General features: G+C 43.8%; 1 protein-coding gene across 4 annotated transcripts in view; it reads left to right on the forward strand.

The window, feature by feature from the left end:
• The window catches only part of FAM110B (family with sequence similarity 110 member B), a 134,859-nt gene that overhangs the window by 35,564 nt on the left and 74,953 nt on the right, over positions 1-24,342 (forward strand). For all 4 annotated transcript variants that reach the window (XM_061172008.1, XM_061172009.1, XM_061172007.1 and 1 more), the window contains exon 3: positions 20,279-20,328. The gene's annotated coding sequence lies outside the window, so the exon portion shown is untranslated. The remainder of the gene's footprint in view (positions 1-20,278; positions 20,329-24,342) is intronic.

A 24,342-nucleotide genomic window follows, 5' to 3' on the forward strand; every position in this document is an offset into this window, starting at 1 on the left:
TTCTGGAGGTGGACACCTGCCTTGTTATCTTCGCACCTGTGCCTGACATTGGGTTGCTCAGTGAAGCTGGGAGTGGCAAGGGGATCGATCGGAGCACAGAAACTCCTTTGTTAGAACGCTGAGAATATGATGACTTTTCAAATTTGCCTCAAGTGTTACTGTAATACAGTTTAAACTGTAAATTAAGACGTTTCCGTGGGGTGGGGTGATATTTTGTGTGTTTTTGAATGCAGTGAAACTAGCACGTGTTCTGTCCTGAGCTTAGGATGCTGGTGGGCTCGAGTCTGTCTCTTCCTTCTGTCTTCCCTCCCTCCCCACCCCCCTCCTTCCCCATCTGCCCTCTCCCCTACCCCCGCCTCCTGCCTGCTTAGGAGAAAGACCTTGACTGAGGCCCCATCAGTCCCTGCTCTCTCAGCGGCTCCCGAGCAGTGGCCTGGGCTTCTTCCGGGGTCCTGATGAGAAGTCCAGCTACCAGCAGTAAGGAGGCTGGAGCAGTAATGCCACCCCTGCCCTTTCTGCTGCTGACTTGTATTCTGATCGACACCCCTCTCCATACGTGACACACCCGGGGAGGGCGCAGTCTGCCTCTCCGTTCCGATCCGTGGTGGGGCATCTCTGATATTGACTCAGACCCACCTCTTTGAGGGTTTTGTCAATGTTCTTTGCTCTATCTTTTCTCAGCTAACTTGAGAGGAAAACATTCTGCTCTATTACCATCACTGCTCTGTGGCAGTGAACAGTCTGACCATTGTGTTTAGCAGGAGAGACCCAGGTTCAGGCAGAAGTTTTATGTTCTCTTTGAAATCAAGACTTAGTCTTTTATCTGCAGTGCTCATTCCTACGACAGAAATCTCACACTGTGACTTCTGATCTCACTTAGTGCTCTTCCAAGAGGACACATTAACCTCTTTGATTAGGTTGGTTTTGTTTTTTTTTTTGAAATTTGCACAACTTAAAAAATTCGACTTGGTTACATGGTTGCACATAGGTTATGATTTGTCCTGAGAATAAACAAGTAAAAACAATACAGCTACTTCTCAAAATTTGTAGCAGTGCTTAATGAAACTTTCTGCAAATCTCGGAGTAGTTGAGTTGCTGCTCTGAATGGCATAAATGAGTGGGTCCCTCCCCTGCAGACGTACAACCCCCAGAGGTGACAATTGGTTTAAACTCTCATTGAGTTTGCCTCCTTGTTTGCTTTTGGCATTGATCTGACCTGAGTACCATCAAAGAGCAAACCATTTAAGCAGGAGTATATTTCAATATGTAGTGATATACGCTTCTTCAAACCCTAAGACTTTGAATTTTTTTTTCTCCAAGTACTGAGTGTCCTGTCTTTTTGAATTTCTGTAATATAAATTTAGATTTTCCTTGACTGGATTTCCCTGATTAATATCCAACCATACATTTATTTATTTATTTTTACCTTGTTTGACTGTTGAGTTAAAGGAGAAAAACATCTGATGGTAAGTTTTGGTTTCTGAGGGTTTTTTGAGATCATTAAGCTAATTTTAATTGATAGACCTCTCATGTATTCACGGCATAAAGGTACAAGTATGTTAAAAAAATTTTTTCCAACTTGGTCTATAATCCTAGGCTCTGATTAACCTTCTGCAAAGCCTGTTATCTACAGTAAATGTTTCTAATTGGTACATATGATACTTTGTAAAGAAACACAATACTTAGCACTTTTTCAGGTTTTTGTACACAAATGTGTAATTTGGCTTCCCTTCTCTGAAGGGAAATTTGTTTATTTTATTGACCGAAAATGTTTCCAATTTAAGATGCACACTTCATTCATAAAGATGATGTCCCATTTTAAGGAGGAGTGCAGTTTATAGTCTTTCAAATGTTTTTAGTAACGTCTCTTTTCAACGAGTACTGTTCTTGGCTACGTGTTCTGATTTGTTTCCTAAGTTAATTAGAATTGGAAAGCAGACATTTCTTTTCTCTCTTTTTCACTGTCATTCAGGGCCACCAAGTGTCATTATCTTGATTTGCCTCCCCTGTGTCCACCCTGCAGTTTGCATTTTATCTCAAAGGATGCTCTTCTTTCTTTGGTCTCTGTCTGAGCAGATAGGCATCACCAAAACGTGACACAGACAGGGACTGTCTGGGTTTGAGATGCAGGCTGTATGGGACCCAATGAATTCTAGATTGTTCTGACCTAGTAACTCACCCAATTTTTGTTTCTTAATCTTCAAAAGGTCCTTTTAGGAGGGTGATTGTATTGAAAAAGCGTGTCATTCTTCTTTCTGTGATTGCTGATGGCACATAAATGTGTCATAGCTTTTTCTCACTTAAATTTTATTTTATTTTATTTTATTTTATTTTTTTTTTTAAAGGGAGGTTGTTGGTTGATCCACAGTTCCAGATTGGGACTATATCTGATGGAGGCTAAGGGAATATCTTTTTTGTTTGTTTGTTTGTTTATTGACTTTTATTTATTTATTTATTTATTTATTTATGACTGTGTTGGGTCTTCGTTTCCGTACGAGGGCTTTCTCTAGCTGCGGCAAGCGGGGGCCACTCTTCATCGCGGTGCGCGGGCCTCTCACTGTCGCGGCCTCTCTTGTTGCGGAGCACAGGCTCCAGACGCGCAGGCTCAGTAGTTGTGGCTCACGGGCCCAGTTTCTTCGCGGCATGTGGGATCCTCCCAGACCAGGGCTCGAACCCGTGTCCCCTGCATTGGCAGGCAGATTCTCAACCACTGTGCCACCAGGGAAGCCCCTTAAATTTTATTTTTTTTTTTATTTTTATTTTTTCGGTCATACCGCACAGCTTGCAGGATCTTAGTTACCCGACCAGGCATCGAACCTGGGCCCCCTGCAGTGGAAGCACGGAGTCCCAATCACTGGACTGCCAGGGAAGTCCCTTCTCACTTAAATTTTAAATCTCAGGTATTGCTCACTCTGGATCAGGTGACACAGCTGCCATCACTCCCTCCATCAACCCTAGGACATCACTGATGTCTGTGCTGTTTACTCAGAGCTGTGTTGTATTTTCCATACGAAATCCTGGAGTGTTTAAGATGTTGCAGGTTTAACTTTAACTCCTTATTTTACAGGGGAGAAAATTGAGACCATCTGACAGTTGCCTTCATTTAATGTATTTATAAGAATGCAGCAAAGATGTCTTTTTCTATTGTTATTAATATAAGTATTCTTCATGTAATTAAAATATTTACAGAAAGTAACTAGTGCATTAAATCATACTGCAAGTGATCAGCCTTCAATATGCACCCCAGTACGGGACAGCTGTGCTTCACCTGGGGGCTCTGGGAGCAGAGCTGACACCCAGGAGTTTCCTAGGTGGCCGTGTGGTTGCATCTGCTCCTTTAATAGTTCACTTAGCAGACGTGTCCTGGGCATCCACAGTACCATGTGAGAAGGCAGGGCTCCTGCTCTTAAGAAGTGCACAGTTAATCTAATCTGCCAGGGTTGTTACCTGATCCCATATTTCTATAAATTTAACATTCAACAGAGCCACCAAGATTTTTTGATAGAAGTTCCCTGATGGAGCTGGAAAAAGCATACCAGCCCTGCATTAGTGTTGACGAACTGGCATTTTCCCTGTGTCCTTCTGGGGTAATCCTGCAGGGTGTTGCCTGCAGGGCCTGGGATTAGGGTCCGGTTGAAACCGAGCAGGACCCTGCAGGGCCTTCCCAGGGACAGAACCCCCCATGCCCCCTGCCTCTTATTTGTAAAAAATCTTTAGCCTCCTAGGCCGTCCCTGAGTTCCAAAGAACAGATTTAATCAGAAAGTTTTAAAAATGCAGAAACAAAGGAAAGCAGTCAAGCAAGACAAAATAATAATAGTTTAGCCATAAAACAAAGTCAGGGACCTTTAGTTCCTCCTCAAGGACTTATATAATATCCTGAGCCATATTCTTGAGTTGTTTTTCAGATACTAAAACTCCCACCAGGTGGAAGAAGTAACTGCATGCTGACCACCAACACCCAGACCCCAGACCACATGGAACCAGAAGGTTGAGTTTCCCAAAACACCTCCCTGTCACCTCACCACCAGCCATTCAGAGAATTGAGCATGAGCTGATCACATACCCTGTGACTGTCTCCCTCACCCTGTCTTTGAAAACCCTTCCCTGAAAGCTATCAGGGATTTTAGGGCTTTTAAGCACTAGCTGCCCGTTCTCCTTGCTTGGCTCTACAATAAATGCTGTACTTTCCTTCATCACACCCTGGTGTCAGTAGACTGGCTTTGCTGCTCCTTGGGCAAGTGGACCCACATTCAGTTTGGTGACACAGTTCACCTGGCTGTGTTAACAGTTAACGATCCCAGGACCCCTCCTCACTGGCCCAGCTTTAGGAAGGGAAGATGAGCCCTGAGAATGGTAGGAGGATGACTCCTTGTGAGAGCTGCCTGCGAGTGGGGCGGGTTAAAAATGCAGAGGCTTTGGTCATTCTGAATTTGAGTGAATGTGATGTGTTCAACACCTGCTTTGCTGGTTGGCAGGGGCCGAGGGTGCCCGGGGAACCTCAGGCAGTGTCCCCATGAGCACAGAAGCCTTTGTCACCAGCTCCTTGTTCCCTTTCGAACTTCCCGCCGTCCCTGGAGAAAGCCTTGTCAATGTGGGGTCGCATTGAGTTTGCTTGGTCTTGCATTTTACTACCTGGAGCTCTTTTTGCACAATTTTTAAAACAGTAATTAAGTTATTTCTGTGTCGTGGACTGTGTGGAGCCAGGCCTGTCTGTTGGGCAGTGGGAAGCACACCAGGAATTTCAGAACTGGGTCCTCTCTGCCCTCTAACCATGGTCCAAGCGGCCTGGAGAGAAGTCTGTCTCCTTCTCTGAAGGTCGCCTCTTCTTTGACTTGCCTCAGCTCTCCTTGGGTTGTCCCTTTACTTTTTTTTTTTTCCTGCAAAACATTTACCTTTTCTTACTCTTGATTGGGGCACAAATTATTGTCCCCAGAGCGAATTCATCTGTGTTCTGTGACAATTTATTGACTGTCTAGCAAGCAGAAGCAATTTGCTTTTCTCTGAGCATTTCATTTTACCAACATCCAAAATGATACACTCAAAGAGAAACTGCACTTAGAGGCCCAGACTAGGTGCTCCCGGGCCCTAGGTGCTCTAGGGTCTCCCTCAGATCAGGACCAGCGTTTTGTAAACTCAGTTTTAATGAGGCTTTAAATGTCCACTTACGATTTTTCCTTTCTCTCCCATCCTTATTTCAGCAACTTTGTTGGCATAGGATTTATTGCTAAAAGAAATTTTAGTGACAAATGCACATGTTTTGGGTTTTGTTTTTTTAAAGAGGGGTTTAGAAATGGGTTTAGAAATGGGAAAATCTCAATTGCTAGGGCACCACACAATAACTTAACCATGTGAATAAACATTAAGTGGAAATGGTCATTTTAGCAAGAAATAGGACCACCCTTTAATTCTAAACCATGGTGCTGTTTCCCACTCTTCTCCTATTCTACCTTTTTACTCAAACTTAAAGCGTCCTGTCCTGATTATGTATTTTGGTGTTCCCCATCACTTAACTGGTGGTAACATTTCAACCAACAACCAAAGAACACATGAAAGTGTTCTTTCATGATGTGGTGTCTCCCCGCCCCCCATAGTGACTTGACATTGTTCTGTCACTTCTGCCTGTTTGGAGGGGAAGCCACAGTCAGAGGAAGTCCCAGTAGGTGAGCCGTGAGCGGGGGAGTCTTGCTGCCTGGTAGGGAAATTCACTTATCAGGGTGGTCACCGACTGTCACAAACATGTGGCATTGGGGTTTTGGTGGAGGAAGGACTTCAGGTCGACAACACTTCCTGGTGTGACCTGACCGGTAAGTGTGCACACATCACCCCTCTCTCACTTTCAGCTACAGGACTCGACGAACCTGTAGGGACCTGACCACCAGCACTTAACAGTGCTGCTGTAAGTCAGGAAGCAGCACTAAGCATTGAACTTATTTCCTGGCACCCAGGTCTTTCTTGTATAGAATAAGCAGGGGTCTGGCTTCAGCCCTTGGCAGGATTTGGCCTCAGATAAGCTGTATAAACTCTCCAAGCCTTAGTTTCCTCATATTTATCTTGAAGAGAGATTGATTCGGATTTCTCTGCTTCCATAAGACATCATTTTTTATTTGACTGTTATAATAAAGCAGTAAGTTAGAACAGGTAATGCTATTAGACTGAAAATAATGTTATTCCTTCTTTTTAGATACCATACTCTATGTTTGATCCAGGATATTACACTAATTACATTTATGATGAAGACATTTGAAAATCACAGATGTTCGTTGATTTAAAAACAGAACATATGCATTTTTATTAAGCTGTTGAGAAACAGGGTTTGGGTGCTTTTTCCTCATTTTCTAGCTCAATGCAACGGTGATGAGAACTGTGGGTGAAATGCTAATGTTACTCAGAGATGATGTCATGTGACCCATTTGGGTTTTGGCCCTTTTACACAGATTGTCTTACACAGCGTACCTGTTCCTGGCTTATTCAGACTTCTGGTTTATCTGGAATTTTTACTATACAAATTTAAATTTTGCTCAGTGCAATCTCCCGATCTCATTTCTTAAGAGAGGGTGGCTAGTTAGTTGATGTTAACACAGCCCCTGGAGAACAGTCTAAGAGGTGGGTGCTCTGGACGATTTTGGAACAGCTGGACAGTGTGTGCATGGCCCGTGTGCGGTGCTCTGGGCAAGACTGCACTTTTCTCGTGCACCAGATGGAGGTGCCAGGGAAGAACTGCTTTCCTGTGCATGTTGTTTTCCATTATCTAAGAGCTGTAATCTGCATCAAAATCAGTGATCAAATCTCCCTGGACCCTTGTTTCAAATTTGAAATAGATAAAAAGCATCCACTTGTTAACACACCCAGACCTTTTCTGATTTCTAGCTGTCCACTTCACATTGTGGAAATAAACCTGGCTCCCTCGGGGCGCCAGGAAGGGACACTGTTTGCACTGAAATGAATGAGATGATTTTCCAAGGTGCGAGTGGAAATTGGCTGATATTTAAAAAACATGAATGAAAACAGTAGGCACCTCACCAGGCCAAGACGCAAGAGCTTTTTGAGAATGATTCTCTTCTAGGATTTGAAATCTCGTCGACGGCTGATAATGTACACTGGACTTGTTTGTCCACTGGGTGTGCCCCTCCCCATGAGGAGAGGCAGCCAGTAAATGTCAGCCCAGGTGGCCCGTTAGGGATGACCTGTGTCATCACCAAAGCCATGAAGTGCATGGGAGTTTGCTTTTCAGACCTAAGTATTACTTCAAGTCGTAGGTTTTACCTTTTCAAAAAGTTGGAATGTAAAACGTGTGGTCTCAGGGAAACTCTTTCTTGTAAATCAAGAGCTTTCATTTTCATTCTGGAGTAAATCACTGACTAATTCTCAAACCCACGACAAGTTATTTAATCTCTTTCTGCTTTGATTTTCTTACCCAATAATACTAACACCAAATCTGAATAGTTAAATAGTGGTTACTATTGCCAGGCCCTGTTCTAGCTACTTTACATGTTTCACCTCATTCAATCCTCATCCCAGCTCTGGGTTCAGTTCTGCTTTATCCGCATTTTATAGATGAAGAAACTGAGGCATAGAGAGGTGAAATAGTTTGTCCAGGTTACACAGCTAATAAGTAGTGAAATAGGATTTGAACCCAATCAGACTGGCTCTAGAATTCCGTTCTCAAATGACATGCCTCTCTGTCTCTCCAAAAAAATTAATATACTGCTACCTGATTCCTTTGTGTTTGGTTTGATTGTGCGAATATACATGAACCTTTTCATCGGAGGTATTTGAACCGATGAATATGACTACTCTTCGCCCAGTTCTGACATACCTTTGGGGGGCTTGCATAAAGCCCTGTCTGTGCTACTTGGGAATTGCTTTCTGCAGCAGCACGGGTACACACGGAGACATTTGGGTGGTCAGAGGCACCATGTGCACTTATCCAAGTGAATGGCGTGTGGTCCTAGGGCGCCACTCACATGGACCACAGTGGTTGTGACATCTCCAAGGACGAGTAGTATAACACAGCCTGTACCACTGTCTGCTTTGTTTAGAAAACTTTCATGAGCATATAGAAAATGAATATACTGTACCTATGAAAAGAGTTCATGCTTTATAAACTCACCTTAGTGCATCAAAGCTCCCTTTCAGTTAAAAATGTGTGAATGAAAAAAATAAATATTTTATGTAGCAAACTTCCATACGCTAAAGCTCCTATATGAAAGCAGCAGCTACTAGGAAAGTAAAACTGCTAGGACTGCAACAGAAGAATCAAAATAAATCCCTGTGCTAATTTCTAAAGTAGATGGAGTTGGCCAGGCTGTGGATATTACACTTACAAAATAATCAGCTTAGTAATTTTGCAAATTATAGACCTCACGCAATAGAATCACAAAATAAAAGCCAGTGTGAAATAATTTGGCCGTCGTTTAGCTGCAGGCCAACAAAACTCACTCACGCATTGGAATTTAGGGATTCACGGATACTCTTTAGGAAAGTGCCAGTTGTGGTTAAAATCTGGCAGCGCTTGGAAATTCTCATAAAACAAGGACAAAAGACTGTGTGGATGAATTGAAACGAAGCCTGCAAGCTGCTTTGTGAATTAAATATGTTCAGCATTAAATAGGATGTATAGCACGTATACTCCTTAGTTCTAGGAAATAATGAGTTAACTGGCTAAAATAAAAAGCTCTTTTCTTAAAAGCAGCTTTAATCCGTTAAAAGTCAAAGTTTAATAGTCTGTTAAAGAGTTGTTTTAAAAATTAGTGAAGTGACATTAATCGTCATCTGGCAGTAAGTGGGTGAGTGCAGGTCTGTGCAGTGGGCTGTCTGTTGCCACGTTTATTGCAGGAAGAGACCCAGCACTGGGTCTCCCCCATGTGTGGCTCAGGGCACTAGAACTGCGTTCTCTCTCTCTCTCTCTTTTTTTTAATGTGTTCTTTTTCCATATGTTGGTGGTAATTTTTTTTTATTGAAGTATAGTTGATTTACAATGTTTGTGTTAGTTTCTGCTGTATACAAAGTGATTCAGTTATACATATATATACATTATTTTTTATATTCTTTTCCATTATGGTTCATCCCAGGATACTGAATATAGTTCCCTGTGCTCTACAGTAGGACCTTGTTGTTAATCCATGGAACTGTGTTCTCTTAGCCCCTCAGAGCGGCACTGGGTGTGTCACGTCATCACGGGTGCAGTGTGTCCCCATCTCTGACACTGTGATCACACTCTCCCTGGCTGCTGTGTTCCTATTCAGTTAGGAAGTTGACAAGTAGAGCTAGGAGGTAATAAGTGCCGTGAGGGCATCTTGTATGTTTGTTGACAGCTCTGTCCCCAGGGTCTGGAGCAGTGCCTGACCCCAGTGGGTGCTCCAGTGTATGAACTGACCTGCTTGCTGCCTTGCCCGGGTACCCTCTGTGCTCAGGAGGCCTGAGTCTTGCATGTTTCCATGACCAGCTGTACTTCATGTGCTGCCTTTTAATGCAATTCCAGTTTCATCTATTCATTTATTCATCTATTCAATGACCACCTGTGCAAACCATTGCAGTGGTTGAGCACACAAACCAAGGAGTATTTTCATCTTATAAAACAAAAAGAGGGACTTCCCTAGTGGCACAGTGGTTAAGAATCTGCCTGCCAATGCAGGGGACACGGGTTCGAGCCCTGGTGCGGGAAGATCCCACATGCCACGGAGCAACTAAGCCCGTGCGCCACAACTACTGAGCCTGCGCTCGAGCCCGCGAGCCACAACTACTGAGCCCACGTGCCACAACTACTGAAGCCCGTGCACCTAGAGCCCATGCTCCACAACAAGAGAAGCCACCGCAATGAGAAGCCCACGCACCGCAACGAAGAGTAGTCCCCGCTCGCCGCAACTAGAGAAAGCCCTTGCACAGCAACAAAGACCCAATGCAGCGAAAAATAAATAAATAAAATTAAAAAAAAAAAAAAAAGAAATTGTATTAAGATTGTCATACCACAGGGCAGGCGTTTCTTTAAGGAGAATTTTTCTTTCAGCTAAGAGCACTTATTCACATCAGAAAAGTAAAATGTGATACCTCCTGGGCATGATGACCAAATTAGCATTATCACATTAACTATAGTTGAATTTTTATATTTTATGCAATTAAATTATCAGAACTAGTCTCTACTATATATTAATACACAATGTAGACTTTAAAATAAAATATTAGTAATTCAGTCTTCTAGATTCTCAGAAGTCATTTGTTGTTTTGTGGCAATTCTGGAGTACCCATTTCGTAGATGAGGAAACTGAGGCACAGAGAGGTTGTAGGAGCCCAGACATTAACTGTCAGATATAACCTGAAGCCTTGTCATTCCATACATTGTGTTCTTCCTGTTATACTTATATACCAAGAATCCTCACTAAGTGCAAGTTACCCTTTAAGGAACCTGAGATAAACAGAATGTCTGAGTACCACTTCTACATGTATAATTTCTTCCTTTCTGGTTCATTTTTGGGAACCCCTTAGGTCAGGGGTTTGAAGGAAATGTGCGTGCACATTTACCGTTTCTTAGTCTTCAACTTGTATCACCTGCTCACATTCACTTTTGTAAAAGAGTGATTGATGCCCAGTCAGGCAGGCACTAGTTGTAAGTTTTAAACTCTCCATCTCCTTGCTTATGCTACACTGTGCTGGGTGTGTGCCGTGTGCCAGAGGACGGCTGTGGGTCACATTCCCTGGTTGATCATGGTGCAATTGAATATACAACGCCAAGTGGCCTTACACGTGCCGGAGAGAATAGTACGTAGGGTCTTAGGTCTTACGGCTTGAACCAAGGAGCCTGTTTAGATTTCTAGAGCTGACGTTGGTGACAACCATCATGTTAACGCACTTTCAAAGCACAAGAAAGTTGGATGGACGTCATGAAGAGAAAATATTGGTGATGGCAAGGAGTGTTTTCAGACAATATACTGAAATAGTGTTCCCCGCGCGAACCTAATGAGGTGGAAAATGGGAACTCAGTAGACTTCCCTGCTATGAGAACTGAAGACGATACGAGAAGAATGAGCTCCTTTACGTTTTGGGGAAGCAGCGACCTGAACATTCTGCAGGATTCCAAGTGGTGACATCATTCTTATGCCTTAGTCCAGGCGTCCCGGCCGATCTGTAGGGAAGAGGTAAATATGAACGACCTGAGCTTTGGCGTCATGGTCTGGGTTTGGATAGGATGCTCGTAGTGAGGTTTGAGGATGAGGGGGTGTACTCATGGGCTGGAACCTCATGTGCGTGGACCTGGAGGCTGCAGCTTTTTCTCTCATCACCTCGTGTTATGCCTGGAGGCTGCGGGGCCTGGGATGTGGTTCCGGGCACCGAGGCTCAGTGGCTGGTGAGACGCATGGGAGACCTCATGGGATTGCAGATAATTATGTCCTCTTTTCCTTTCTCTCTCTTTGCTTTTGAAATTGACATTAATCAAGCAAGATACTTAGTAAGTATGTGAAGAGGTAATTTCCAATCAAACAGTAATAGAGGAAGTCTGTCTCTGTACAGTTTATACTTGTTTTGGTAAATGACTGCTCTCTTGTAAAACTTGAGAGACTATTTAATGTGCATAATGAATATTGAGATTTTAGTGTTTTTAAAAATAGATTCTTCAGGGAGGAAGTTAGTGCGCTTGGCGACCAATTTGAGAATTTTGAAAAGAAATTGTTTTAACGTCAAAGTAGGACTTAATTTAAACTTCAGCTTACCTCCCTTTAAACTTCTCCAGAACAGTTATTAGCATAAAAGCTTAATGGATTCACATGCCTTGGATTACATATGTGCTGTTGAAATTCAGTGTTGATTCTAAATACTTGCCTAATAATCCTTCAACCCAGCCTGAGGCTCTCGAGTGCTTGAGCATAGTTCATTATCACCGAGTCAGTCAGCAGTGGATTGTTTAGCAAACAGTACTTTGCAGTGGTTTTTCTCTTAGTCCCTTTCAGAAGCACATGTAAGTTCTTTTCAGGAAAATTTTCTGTTCATAGTTTGAGGGTAAAAATAGAAGCATAAGTGTTGCTTTCGTGCAGGTTTGGTGGGGAATATTTCGGTGGCGCTAAATATTTTTTGTTTTAAAGGGGATATTGACGTAAGATTCAGTGTTAATTTCACTCTTCTCACCCTCTGAGCCCTGATGCCCTCGCCCCCACATCATGGAGAAGAAGGGTTTCTTCTCCACGCCCTGTCCTGTCCGTGGTCATCCTCCTCCGTCCTTCCCCTCCCTCGGCTCTGCCTCGTTTCTGTGCTCTCTCTAGGCTCTTGATCCGATTTATAAATCAGGAACACGTTTGGTTCATTCCTCCTCCCCTCACCTCAGGACCTTGTGACGTGCCGCTCGGTCCTCCCAGGTCAGAGTCTCTCGTCTCCTCCCTGCCCTCTCTGTCCATTCACTTCCTGTGACCTAAGTGTGTGCATCCCCCAGGGCTCAGGCTTGGCCACTGGTTCACCCTACGCCCAGGAACATCACACCACACCTGTGCTTCCCCATTGATTATCCCAACCTTTATGCCACTTGCTAGACCCACGGCATCAATATTCCAGTCCAGACTCAAATTCACGACGTCACGAATGGCTCCCTGATCTTCCTGCGAAGCCAGCATCCTCTCCTGACTGTTCTTCTAGTACCACTGAGCTTCCATTAGCAAGGAACCATCTTCGGAAAACCTTGGAGCATCCGCTCATTAAGTATTTTTGTTCTTTCGTGTTTGCCCTTTTCTTTCTACCTTTCCTCTTCCAAGGTAACCCCCATCTTCTCTTACCACATAGTTTTGCCTCCGATCAGTCCCTCTGTCCCTTAGCTGTTCCCTTTTCAGTCTTCCCTGCATGTTGCCTGTAGGTGGATCTCAATGAAATAGTATCCCATGTCACCTTCATTTTTAGAAGCCTTGTGCTAACTGCCCTGGACCATGGGGGTAAAAGGTACGCATGTGGACACTGGGCGCTCAGCTGCAGCCGTAGTCGAGTTCAGGTTTACCTCCCCAGCCATTCCCGCTCTCCTCCTTGGAACTCTTCTCAGTACTGGTCTACTTGCCATCTCGAAGGCTTTTTTTCTCGAAGGCTTTCTGCAAAACCTGCTCTTTTCCGTTGCTTGAAATCCCTGCCCCTTTTCTTCACTCAGCCCAGTAATGGTGATACACGTCATGTATGAAGTACTGCGTGCCTGGCAAAATGCTCATGATCATAAAATATTGTTGTCACTTAATCCTCACAACGACCCTGTCCTGCTGGCCCCATTCTGTTATTATTTCTAGATTGTTCTCCCGGCCCGGCACCTGCTTCGAAAGGTTCTGGTGAGAATTACACGCGATGCTCCTCACAAGCACTTAGTGCCGTGCTGGGCCCGAGGTGCCCTTCACGCAGACGGTCACCGTCCCTTTCATTATCCCCCTCGGGCAGACAGGACACCAAGATGCAATGTCCGTGGCGGGGATGGGGGCGTGTCGTGTGTGACCATGGCTCCAGGCTCCCCTGCGCTGTGCCGGCGTCTCCCCAAGCCTGGCTCTGGGCGCCGCCTTTGAGCAGCCTTTAGACTTTTGTTTTTAGTTGGGAATAAATGGTTACTCCTTAGTCACTAAGTTAAAGTAACTAAAAGTTGGTATTCATAAACTGAAGAGGCCCCATCTCACCCCCTGTGGGAAGTCGCACAACAGAGCAGCGGCGGGACCTCGTGGCAGGTGGGCTGCCCGCCTTTTGGGACAGAGCAGGGATCATCTGTTGGAAGTATTCCCCTCCTGCTCCTCTTGTCGCTTCATGTATTATTGCTTTTTAATGTCCTGCGTGTTTATGAGCCAAATCTCTACAGCCAACGTATGAACTCCGTGACGGCTTGGGGTCACGTACTGTCCATTGCACTGTATCCCGTCAGCATGTTCTTTCCACGCCTGTGATTTCTAAGCACTGTGTTTTGCATCCCTGACTTTGTCAAGCGCACAGCAGATGTTAAACATCTGACGACTGAGTCTAACAAAGTTCTTTTAGGAATAATTTTAAGGGGTGGAATTTGAAAACAGCTTGTGTGAAAAGTCATGGCTCATCCTTTTAAAAATAAACGCCAGATAAGACAAGCATTATCACGGGGAAATTTCTCACTTAAGAAAAACCTAGTTAGAGTGATGGGGATTAAGATTTTCATTTCCTCCCAGCAGGACTGGTATAATAGATACTGTGTGTGTGTGTTTGTGCGTGCGTGTGTGCGCCTGTGTGTGCCTGTGTGTGTTCATAAACTATAGCACTCAGTATTTTCTACTTTAATGACTCTACCCCTCCAAGAATACAATTATTGTCATTTTACATTGCTGGGTCAGGGGTGAAATGTTTGGTTTGATTCAGGTCCCAAACTCTCATATACTCTGTTTCTGGGGAGTCAGTGTGGTTTTAATGCCACTTTCTATCAGAACTTTAGAAGTTAGCGAATAAAATGGTGTTCCCTTTCCAGGGGCGGGTAAAGTTTTGTTGTACTAAGACTGTTGTATTAGAAATGTGTAAACTTAATTGTGACAGATTAAGAACTGGCAGCTGCCTTCCATATTTGAGTAGACGACGGTGCACAGACGTATTTCATGAAAAGCTAGTTTTCCCTCATTAAAAATTGTAGTTGGTCACAGTGCTCAGGCACACAGCAAATGTCAGAACGGCCCTTAATTCGGGCAGATGTTTCTGTTTAACTTGTAAGAGTCTTGGATGGATGGATGGATGGACGGACGGACAGACGGACGGATGGATGGGTGGAGATACACACTTTCTTAATTGACTACTCAGCACCATTGCACTGAACATTATATAATTCCCAGGCTACACTGCACCTTATGTAATCCCCATACCACTAATATTGTACTGATGGAAATTGCTCGTTTCAATTCTTAATAGCCTTGTTTCTCTCTCTTAATAGACTCTGGGTAACTGGAAATCAGGGGCTGACTTACTATCTGTGTTTCTTAGTGCCTAGCAGAGAGCCTAGCATGGAGTAGAAATGAAACAAATATCTATACATTAAAATAATTAAGATTGCTTATAAAAGCAAAATGAAATACAGAACATTTGTATTTTAGTGATTAATGGTTACTGTTAAGAAAAACAGTGGGCAAACATCCTCTAATATTTACTTTTTCTTGTAATAATATGTAGATGGCATGTTTTTCTTAGCCTTCCCTGGAATTAGTCAATAAGCGCTTACAAAGGATACTGTATATAGTAGGTAATCAATTATTCTTTTGATGAATAAAAGATGAACACCTTTCCTAATATATATCATAGGAACCTGAATAAATTATAATGTTCATGTGGCCATTATTGATGTTAACGTTAGTAAAAATATCGTGGAAGGGACGATTCCTATTTTAACATTTGTGAGAAGTATTGCTTATACATGATGATCTTTAGAGTAGGCACTGTCTGTCGTTACAGGTTTGTATACTCTACTTGTTCCCAGATTTCATGGTTTTGTAAGAAGGATAGAGATTTCCCTGGAGGTCTCTTATGCTTTTCTTTCTCTTTGTCTTTTTGGCTATACATTGCTACCCATGAGGACATTCGACAGTCCTGGAGGTGCTTTTAGGATGTCGTTTCATGTGAGCAGAGGCTGTGCTTAGAGGAAAGCATGTTGGTGTTCTGCATGACATTTCCACAAACAACAGCTGTTTCTCAGCTCCTGTGAGTCCTGTGGTCACAAGTCCGTCCTGGTTGGACTTGGATCTGCTCAGGGCCTCACAGTCAAGATGTTGGCCAGGCCGTGGTCTAGATCAAGGCCCTGGGGAGGAATCAGTTTCTAAGCTCATTCAGGTTGTAGGCAAGACTGAGGCCGAGGCTGCCATCTGTTCCTAGAAGTTTCTAGAAACCACTCGCCATTCCTTGCCCAGGGCCCTGTCGTAACATCACAGCAGCATCACCTTGGACCCCCTCAGCTTTTAGTCGCTTCGTTTTCTCTTCTGTGACCTGCCAGAGAAAACTCTGCTTTTAAAGGATGCATGAGAGTGAAGGATCCATCCGGACAGACCCCCTAGCTGAGGTTAATGTGACATGTAACATTCCTAATCACAGGAGTGAGATCCACTGTGTTTACTGTCCTGGGACTGTGCAGGCCTGTGCCCCAGGGGGCTGGGAATTCCTGGGGCCCCTGTTGGAATTCTGCCTCCACAGAAAGCTCAGTTAAGATGCTTGGGAGGACTTCCCTGGTGGCACAGTGGTTAAGAATCCGCCTGCCAATGCAGGGGATACGGGTTCGAGCCCTGGTCTGGGAAGATCCCACATGCCGCGGAGCAACTAAGCCCATGTGCCACAACTACTGAGCCTGCGCTCTAAAGCCCGTGAGCCACAACTACTGAGCCTGCGCACCTAGAGCCCGTGCTCCGCAACAAGAGAAGCCAGTGCAATGAGAAGCCCGCGCACTGCAATGAAGAGTCCGCTCGCTGCAACTAGAGAAAGCCCGTGTGCAGCAACGAAGACCCAACACAGCCAAAAATAAATTTATTTCTAAAAAATGAAACTACATTAAAAAAAAAAAAGGATGCTTGGGAAATGCCAAATTTACCTCCATAATACTTTCAATTTACCTTTATCATGCTTCACTTTGAGATGCTGAAGACCATGTTTTATGGACTTTCTTCTTTCTTAACCTTACTGTGTTTCTAAGGGAAAGAGAAGCAGTCTGTCCTCCATGTAAAGAGATGTCTCTACAGTCAGTAGGGCTTAGGGTTTGATGTTTGTGATTTTCATTCATTGATCTGTGTCCTTTTAGCCAATCACTCCAAGGCCAGTGGTGGCCAGATGAGGATGGAGTCAAGTGGTCAGAGTCTTGCTGTTAACATAGAAACCAGACTGACCCAGGCTACAGGCCTAATCCGGGTTAGGAACTTGACAAGCGAGACCCCAGAGAGGGCTGTGAACTTGAGGAGCGAGGCCATAGGGAGCCACCCTGAGTTCATAACCAGAGGAGGGACTTCCCAGAATCACTGTTTTTGGCAGATTAACCTGGAAACTGTACATATGGTTAGAGGAGAGAAGCCAGAAGCAGAAACCAGCCAGGAATGCAGAAATGAATGCTCATTTATCTTTGGCGAGGGAGATTTAGAAATTTATTGTGTTCCTTGAATTACATTAGTAGTAGTAGTGCTAGTAAAATAAACAAGAGTGGGGAAAGTTAAACAAGATGAAAGAGACAATCAGCCTGCCTTTTACAACCTGTGATCACCTGAGTGGCATTCAGTTACTTTTAGTGGAGGCCACGTGTGCGTGGTTTTTAGTCTGGACATCAGGTAAGTCATCAATTTGTTACAGAACTTGCAGTTGGGTTTATGAGTATTGTTTTACGTGCATACATTTTTTTATCGCCTAAAAAAACATTGCTAACCACAGGCGCATGGGGTAAAACAGATACCCAGCGTGTATATTTCAGTTATGTTTGCTGCCTCTGAAAACCATACTTCTCTCGTTTCAGTCACTGACTTAGTCACATACTCGTGGTTTTCTTGGAGTCATTGTTCAAAGGGAGCTTGGCTTTTACTTCCTACTTTCTCCACTGTTTGACTGAAGATTATTTTTAAGATTAAAAAACAAACAGAAGTCATCTCAGAGCCTGGGAACCGGACATTAAACATATCTGTTTTCGCGTATGCTTAAAAATGGTGGTTTTGCAAATATTCAGTGTGGCATTCTCACTACATAGTTGGCTGATAAAACTATAAATAAAGTAAAACTATATAGCTTTGCGACCATGGAAAGGATAATGTTTAGCTTGATCTTTTGTGACTGAACAAAGTTCTGATGTGAGGCAACTAACTACAGTGGAAAGAGGTCGCAGAAATCTGTGCTTAGCAGTGGAATCGGAGATGTTGAGATGCTGATTTTTTTAGGCAAACCTAGGTAGTGAATCATTCATTCATTCAATAAATATTTGTGGATAAGTGCTCTGAGCCAGGCAGGATTCTTCTACAGGCTGGGGATATAGCAGTAAACAAAAACAGGCAAAACGTTCTGCCCTGGTGAGGCTTATATTTCAGTGAGATGAAGCAGAAATGTGGAAGTGTATAAGGTATTTGTTATTTCAAATGGTAAAAAGCACTATAGAGGAAAATAAATCGGGGGGGATATATATGCGTGTTGTGGGAGTGGGTGGCAGCGTTTTAGAGGCGTGGCTAGCAGAGTTCTGAGGTGCCCCCTGTGTTGGGTGGGTAGGGCTAATAGCGTCTGGTGAGGATGATGGATAGCACTGCTGTGATTACCAGGTTACCTCGTGTAAGACTCCGTCTCAGCAGACTGGAGTGGAGATTCTCCTGCTGGCCTTGGAGAAGGGAGCTGTGAGCTGCCTCTAGGAGAGGAGGGTGGCACCCACTCACAGCCAGCAGGAAAACTGGGGCCTCAGTGCTCCAGCCTTTTAAGGGGCTGAATTCTGCTAACAATCATGGGGACTTGAAGGAGGCCCCTGAGCTTCTTAGAGGAAGGCCATCCAGACCACACCGTGATGGCAGCCTTGTGAGACCTGAGCCTAGGTTGGAGCCAGCCAAGCCATGCCCGGGCCTTGACAGAGACTGCGATAGTAAGCGAGTGGGGTGCTTGTTACACAGCAACAGAAACTAATGCAGATGGGGGGCCAGGGAGGGCCTCACTAGGAGCAGAGAGACACATGGAGACCTTGAGGTGCTGTTGGACATACCAGTCTGGAGGTCGGGGGAGAAGATGGACGTGTGGGAGCCGGGAACACATATATGGGATGTAGAGCCACGTGGTCCCAAGAACAGTGATTGCAGAGAGGCAGGAAAAGGGGTTGAGACCTGGGCCTTGGTGCTCCAGGAAGATGTTTTCAGTTATTGTGTCTCAGTGACTTATGTCTTATTCTAAGCTTTTGTTCAATATTTGGCCTGACTTACAATATTTTTCTCTCCCTCTGTGGAACTTCAGCTCAGTTTAAAATTTTTTCTGTTTGGTTTCAATGTACAGTATTAGATACGAGACCCTGGCAGGTGGGGCAATGAAGCTGGGTGTGAAAGTCCTCCTGCCACGTCCTGATAGGAAGATTCTAGCTTCAGCCAGGAGCAGTGTACACCCAGATCCCTTCCTCCTGAAGGCAAACGGATGTGTACGTCTCAAGTCTCCTTCAACCCCAGCCGACAAGAGCAAGCAGATCGTTTCTGAAACTTGCCCTGGTCCTCAGCTGCATGGCTGAAGAATCAGCAGCGATCGCTGTTGTTTTCCAAAACGGGATTTGCAGAAGACCCATTGCTAGCTGGGTTTAGTTGCTGTATTTCTTTAGACACAACTGAACAAATAGATAAAGAAGAGGAGGGTATACTCTGGGGATGTAGTAAATAGGAAAAGGTGGAGACTGTGAAGATCAGAGCAGTTGAGAGGAGTCTGTGGACCATTTTGTAACCTGCATTTACCGAGATATTTGTAGCTGGAGGCCTGTCAGGGTTGACGGTGGGAGTGTCCCTCAAAAGCAAAAGACCTCTACATGTGGATACATCTGTTTGTACATAAATAATAGCTTTAGTTGGTAGTTTTCTTTTTCAGACTAGTTACATGTTTATTCATATATCTTAAAAATTAACAATTATTTCACAGCACCTTCTCAGTCCTTCTTTGTTTTGTTTGTTTGTTTGTTTTTCCTCTATTTTCTACACCATGTTATCAGATGGGCCATTGAATCTTGGACTGAATTGCTACCTTCTCAAAGTAGTACTTTTTAAAAAAGACTCCCACGGATGGTGATATACAATCTGAGATCATTATTCATACCCTCTCTTGTTCCAGAAAGGACTCAGGCGGCAAACTTGGAGAGTTTGGGTTTTGAATGGTTTGCCTTCCGTAGTGAGGGTGCCAGCCCAGGGAAGCCCCTGTCACCCGGGAGAGTGAGCATTTTGGCATGTGCATCGTGGTTCACCGTGTTAGGAGCCCAGCCAGGGCCGCGCCTCTACCTGCCGGGAGCCTTTGCTGACCCCTGGTGGCAGGTGCACTGCCGAGGGTCTTGCGTTAGCCCACTTCATTTGAATAGGCTCTTTATTCTCCCAGTTCTCTACTTCAGCTTTTTTGTCTCTCTTTTCCCACTGGGGGTTATGTTCCTTTTTGGCATTTAAATAGTCACCATTCCTGATCTAAAGATTACATTTTAGTTCACTGTCCTTAGACCCGTGGACACAAGTTCTTTTGTGTCATCTGAGGACACGTCATGCTCTTCTCTCCTCCTCCGTGTTTTGTGTGTCTCTCAAAGCCTGGCATTTCCAGTGCCCTTTGGGAGCTGAGGGATTCAGTTGTGCTCTTAAGTGACAGAAGTGACTTTTTCTTTTTCAGGTGCCTTGGGCCTGTTGAGATCCAGCCCCAGTCAGATGAAGCCTTCCCTTGTGAGTAGAACCCTTTCTTTGCCATCTTGAATCATACCCAGGACACGCTGTTTCCAGCTGTGATCAGCATTAACACCCATTAATGCGCTGTGTGGACTTTCAAATCTTGTAAATTAGTAACATCCAGAAACTCAAGGAGCATTTGCCACATCTAACATTATACAGCTGGATACAAGGGGTTGCTTTCTATAGTTCTTTTTTGCTCTCACGTATCAGTTTCCAGTACACATTAGAGACCAGATTCCACACTATTTTAGTCTAGCCTTGATCAGAGGCTGGCAAAGATGGCCCATGGGCCAAATCCGTCCAGCTGTCGGTGTTTGTAAATAAAGTTTTATTGGGACACAGTCATGTTCCTGCATTGAAGTGTTGACTGCGGCTGGTTTCAAGCTGTAGCGGGTGAGGTGAGGACTGTGTGGCCTGCAGAGCCTCAAATATTCACGCTCTGGACCTTACAAAAAAAAATTGCCAAGCTCTGGTCTAAACTATGTAACTGTTTTTTAAACTGAAAATTTTCAGTCATAAAATAATTTTGGAATAATGGATATCTCTAGCTTTTTAAAGTTCTCAGGACAAGGCCGTCTGAAATATAGCCAGGGGTTTAAAACAAATGAAATTTAAGTGTTGTCATGTTTTTTAGTACCATTTCAATTTCTGCAGGTTATCAAAACTTATTTAACTTAAGAAACATAATGTGTGGAAATGTAAAATAAAAACATCAGGTCACACTAAAAGAGAACACTGACATTTCTGTGTGAACCTAAGTATCAGATTACATTTTCATTGGGCTTGATCACATTTAAAACTAAGATCTTTGGGAAGGCAAAATTCACACATCTCCCGAGGGCTCCCTTATAAATTGCCCAAGATGATATGTTTATAGCTTACACTGAAGGCTGAGTTTGCTTTGACTAAAATCAAATGAGAGCTTCTTTTGCATAGATTCCTGTGTGTACACATGTCTGTGAAGGTTTCGGTGCTTTTCTGATAGGTTAATTAAATTTTCACACTGATGGCGTAGTTTATTTGAACTGCTGTTGCATTTTCCAGCTTGTGGTTGTCAATGTGGGTTCCAGTACGATGAGGACAGACCCCTCTCTCCCAGTGCTCTTTTCATCCCCATCCCTGGTGCATTTGCAGGGTGTTGTCACTGAACCTGGACCCTGAGAGAATGTGCTTTCCAGGGCTGTCTGGTGCTTTGGGGGCCAAGGCGGAGCACAAGCCAGAGTGAAGAGGCCTGCGTTTTCAGTGGGAAGGGTCAGCCTTTCTTTTCCACCCAGGGCCACTAAATGAGGGCAACAGAAGGGTTGGGTTCAATGCTGCAAAATCTAATCACCTCTTGATTTATAGCCACGTACACACCATGGCTGAGGGCCGAGTTCACCACCTTGAAAACACGCTCTGATGGTCGTGGGCTGCCCGGAGGGCTCTGCTCTCCTCTGTCGGCCCCTCGGTTGGTCCTGGCTCTCCTCAGTGAGAGCACCGGCCAGCTCGCAGGTCCCCTGCCATGGGCCCACCAGTGAGGCTGAGGAAAGGCCTGGCCTGCTGGTAGAGCACCTGAGAGGAGCCTGGGGGTGCCCACACACACACACGTACACACACATATGCACACACACACACACACATACATATATACACATATATACACACACATGCACGCATGCTTACACACATATACGTATACACACGTGCACATGTGCATATACACACATATACACATACATAATACACACATACACAATACACACATGCATACACCCATACACATACATCCATACACATACACACATACACAATACAAACATACAATCACATAAACACATACATGCATACACACATACACATACATATGCACACACATATCCATACACACACAGACACATAAATCCATACACATATACACACATACATATACACATACATACATGCATGCACACACATGCATATACACACATGCACATATACAGGCATACATGTACACACGTGCACACATACATATACACACATGCACACACATGGGGCACATTTAGGTAGCTAAGTGCACCGTTTGGGGCAAGGCTGCTCTTCTCTGTTCCCCGGACCTTGGGGGATTAGAGTGTAGGAGCAGAACTGGAGGCTCTGCCCTTGTAATTGTTCTTCTTTCTCGTCCTGCTGTGCATCATGCTTGAGGATCCAAATTCTTCAAAACTGTTTTAATCGAGATCCCCCCCTTCTGACCCCGGCTCCCTCGCCATCACTGGAGGGGTGAATGCCTGGAAGGTCAGAAATACGAGTGCGGCTTCCTGGCGCAAAGGCGGGTGCTGGACTGACTGCCAGCCCCACCTGCATCCCACCACCCGCCCGAGTAGCCTCCAGAAGGTTCCCGACCTCTCAGCCAGTTTCCTCCACTGAAAAGTGGTGACAGTGGTATCTGCTTCATGGAACCGTCGCAAGGATTAAATGATTAATGGGCTTTAGTTCAGGGCCAGGCTCGTAGGAAGTGTTCAAGGAAGGTAAGCTGTTCTGGGCCCTCAGAGGGGCTGCCAGGCTGTGTGACTTTGGGGGCGGCTTGCCCCATGGGGACAGGTATTTTATTCCTGATCTGCTTTAGAATTGTCTGCAAGGGGCTTTATGATTATTGTTTATATTCTCTGCAGACAGGGCACCTCCTCAGTAGCTGCAGGGGCCCAGCTCCCACCCCCCCTCCTTTTTTGAAGCTATGAAATAGCTATTGGTACAACCATTTTTATTTAAGAAGAAATTGTCTTAAGGAAATTAAATAATTTAACCTAAATTCATATAACTCGTGAAAAAACAAGATATTCAAACTCAAGACTGTTATTAAAGCCTCCTTTGGCCTGAAGATGCTTAGTTGTGAGTTTCTTTTATGAGTGATATACAAGTCAGTCTGGGGGACAAAAAGGCCGTTGTATAATTATATTCATATAAAATATATACTAATATCTTCTGGAAAACTGCTTTCTGACTAACATGAAACAAATAAAAGAAAAATTGGTCAAAGCTGACCTCCCTTACCAAAAATTGGTAAAAGCTGAAGAGGTAAAAATAACTTAAAAGAAAGGTGTTTTAAGTGGATGTTAACAGTGGTTCATGGTTTAAAATGAACTGAGGGCCTATGAATCAAAAAAAATATTCTAAGGTTCTGATAAAGTAATAATATAAAGGCGCAATATGACATTCAAATGAGTAAACTTAACTGTCGTTTAAAATCACGTAGAATTGAGTTACCCTTTTTTTTTTTAATTTGTATTTCCCTCATGACGAATGACGTTGACTGTCTTTACATATACTCACAGGTCTTTTGTGTATCTTCCTTTGCAAAGTGTTCGTTCAACTTTTTGCCTTTTTTTAAAGTTGGATTGTATGTCCTTTTGTTATTGATTAGTCACTCTTTATTTTTTCTGGCTAAAAGTTCTTTTTCATATCTATGTATAGGATATATTTTCTCTCATTTAGTGGTTTGTCTTTTCATTTTCTTCACAGTGTCTTGATGAGCAGAAGTTGAAAAATTTTTTAAAGACTATTTTGTCAGTTTTTTCTTTTACAGTTAGTGTTTTTGTGACTCTAGGAAATTTTTACCTACTCCAAGGTTGCAAAAATATTCTCCTCTGTTTTTTTTCTAGAAGCATTATAGTTTTAGTTTTTAACTTTTAGGTCTCTGATCTATCTCAGGTTGATATTTTAGGTGTGAGGTAGGGATCAAAGTTTACTATTTTTTCCAAATGGGTATCCAATTGTTCATCATCATTTGTTGAAAGGGCTTTTCATTCTTCATTGAATTGTCTGGGTTCCTTTGTGAAAAGTCAGTTGTAAGTCTGTGGATCTGTTTCTGAGCTCTCTCTCCCTTCTGCCTCATTGATCTAACTTGTTTATCCTTATTAAACCACAGTGTTGGAATTTCAATGTCTTCATGGAAGAGCTTCCCGTCCTTTTCTGGGAGGACAATCCTTTCTTATCCATGGGAACTCAGGGGAACCACCGTCTGGGTTCCTCACTGTGGCACACATTTCCCCA

Source organism: Eubalaena glacialis, chromosome 17, assembly GCF_028564815.1.
Source record: "Eubalaena glacialis isolate mEubGla1 chromosome 17, mEubGla1.1.hap2.+ XY, whole genome shotgun sequence".
Taxonomy (NCBI): Eukaryota; Metazoa; Chordata; class Mammalia; order Artiodactyla; family Balaenidae; genus Eubalaena; species Eubalaena glacialis.